Below are 2717 nucleotides of genomic sequence, written 5' to 3'. Positions count from 1 at the left end.
ATGATTTCTTTTGTCATTGGTATGCGTGATTATTAATATAGTCTTGCTTATTTTGGATTTTGGATTCAAATGACAAAAGAGAAAGAGAAGAGACTGTCGAATGTGAAGCATGGTTTTTCTGACGAACACTTCAAAAAGGAAGAGGAGATAATTCACCAGGAGATCACACACAAATATCAAGATCGTATTGGGAAGGTACTTTATTTGTTTGCATCTACTCTTTATTTGCGGCAAATGGTACAATATGTAATTAGAGTAATTATCATTTTTATACTCATATCGCAGTAACTTAACATTGTGGATCACAACCTTGGGACGGATTGGCTAGCAAGGGTTTTGTCTCTGAAATGGTGTAATGATAGCTGGGATACATTGGAGAAATTGAACATAATAGCACTCCAAGATGCTCCCGTTGAAAACAAGATTCATTGGATTTCTTTGCTTGAAGCGGACAAGATTACAAGGGGTGCATATGGTCTTAAGCAAGGAGATCACGTCTTCCGCATGTAAGATTATTGTGGATAGTTACTCTTGAATTTGTTGTACTGTCTTTTTCTTCTCTCACTCTTTTTGGGATTGTAGGTGGCTTCACAGAGAGGGTTTTTTGGCACGAGTCTTTGAAAGGGCATTTCAAATTGTGTCAGATCTTATGGATGTGCCTGGCTTGTGCCTTTGCCACATGACTCTACCCTCACATTCTATTTTGAGGAGATAAAATTTGAAGCTAGGCCCTTTTGTTTTCCAATTGAAGTGTCTCTTGGAGAAAAGACGAAGGATGTGGAGAAGCAGGCATTCAAAAAGGTAGATACATTACAAATGGCATCACAACATTTGTCTTTCAAGTGAACAATTTATTAATTGCAATTTTATTAATTTGTTATGTTTATGTGATGAGCTTCATGTAACTTGTTAGTTGTTCATTGTAGATTACTTATGTTTTTGGTATCCAAGAATGTATTACCTACCATGCCTTTCTTGGCAAGACAGTGGACTCATATGGCTACTCAAGACATATGCATCTACCCCTCTAGTATGCGCACCTTGAGTGCATGGGAGATTGAGAATTTTTCATGGTGGATAGTTAAGAAATAAGGACATGTTCTTGGTCGTGAAAGAGAGCTGCATGAGACAATGTCGAGGGATGCTGTGATACAAAATCCACCAGCAGATAGACGAGAGGAGATACATGTAGGTATGTTTCACTCTTTGGCCTGCCAAACAACCATAAGTTAGTAGTATTTTGACTTGAAATGTTTTGTTTAAGATGCACGCAACTCTCAAAAGGAAAAGGAAACATTTGTGGACACGATCGTAGAGGAGGATGTGGGATCAATGCTTGGTATGTCTTATAAAGTTTGTTAATGCTTTCCAAAAATATGTTTTATAGATGACTAATTTTATCTTGTTGTGATGCTGCAGTGTCTTCTAGCACCGTCATGGCTAGGAAGACTATCTCATTTGTTTATCTTGTGGAGTCTCCACTACAAAACATATCTAGTTTTGTTGACACACGGTGCATGGCCATAGTGGGGGACTACATTGACATTGCTGCAGACTTCAGAGCGGAAGTCCAGAATCCCATATGGATCCCTGTACATGAGCATCTTTCATGGGCACGTTCAAAGACTACACTATATACTCACGGAGGGAGAGACGTTCCATGGGCTGCTGATTTCATTTTCTTGGATCTCCCCTTTGGTGGGTCTCTAGTAGGCTCCTCTACTCTACCTCATTAGGACATTTGTAGTGAGGATCATGTATGTGCTAGAGTTCATTTCGCATTCTCGATGCTAGCAGATTCAAGCTGGCTTCTAATCATGGTGTCTACGGCGCGTGAGATTGTTTTGTTTATGATCATGCCATGAGATAGTAATAATCATTGTAATTTTTTATAATAATTAATGCTTTGAACATGACAGGCCATTGGGTGGGTGGAGAGGTTTTGTCGTGCTGCAGAGATGGTTGTTCATCAATGTATTGTAGTACTCCATCATGGAGCCTATGGTCATTTTGAGAGTTTTGGTGGTCCCATTGAGGTGACACACTTGCTTTGTATTAATACTCCAATGATTTATGTTGTTTCTTTCTCTCACCGTGCCTCTTTTGTTACAGTGTCTTTTCTCTGTGCTATTTATGGTTCACCGAGTAGGTATGCGTCCACCATGGTTTGTAGCAGAGAGCACTGTCCTATTTTCTCACCTTGGCATGCAGTCATGGAATTCTTTTATGATGCATCATGTTCCGGAGCTCTCTCAAGCTAGATCATCATCAGGCGAGCCATTGCAAGGTGGATAGCAGCGGAGCCATTCTTTTGTTGCATGCTTTGTGGAGCTCTTTTGTCGGCATGGAGGTATTTTCTTGGAGCTTGGATGTGGTACAACCCCTCGACTGGCGGCTTGTCTGGGATCAGGACGAACATGTGTTGCGCTCGACATTGATGAGCCATTGATTTTCGGATATGTGCTACCATTACTCCATCATAGAAGCGGAGCAGAGAGGACCCCTCCACCTCCTTAGATATTGATGATGAGGGTGATATGCCATCGTGTGTCAATCCCTTTGATGACTAGTGAGGCCCACGTCTTACTATGCTATTGACACTGCTTATGTTTTTTGTTATCCTTTTGATGTCGACATTGGTATCAAGTGTTTATGGATATTGCTTCTATGTCTTGTTTAGTATTTTGTCTTGATGATGCATTTTCTTGTTGGTTGGA

At 40.4% G+C, this 2717-nt stretch overlaps 1 pseudogene; it reads left to right on the top strand.

The window, feature by feature from the left end:
* Window positions 1–1131: 1131 nt before the first annotated feature.
* On the top strand, window positions 1132–2295 carry LOC147461774 (uncharacterized; annotated as a pseudogene).
* The last annotated feature ends 422 nt before the right edge of the window (window positions 2296–2717 follow it).

The sequence above is a fragment of the Adiantum capillus-veneris genome, chromosome 3 (assembly GCF_014529385.1).
Source record: "Adiantum capillus-veneris isolate H3 chromosome 3, ASM1452938v2, whole genome shotgun sequence".
Classification (NCBI taxonomy): Eukaryota; Viridiplantae; Streptophyta; class Polypodiopsida; order Polypodiales; family Pteridaceae; genus Adiantum; species Adiantum capillus-veneris.
This window is presented reverse-complemented; position numbering and strand designations above follow the sequence as displayed.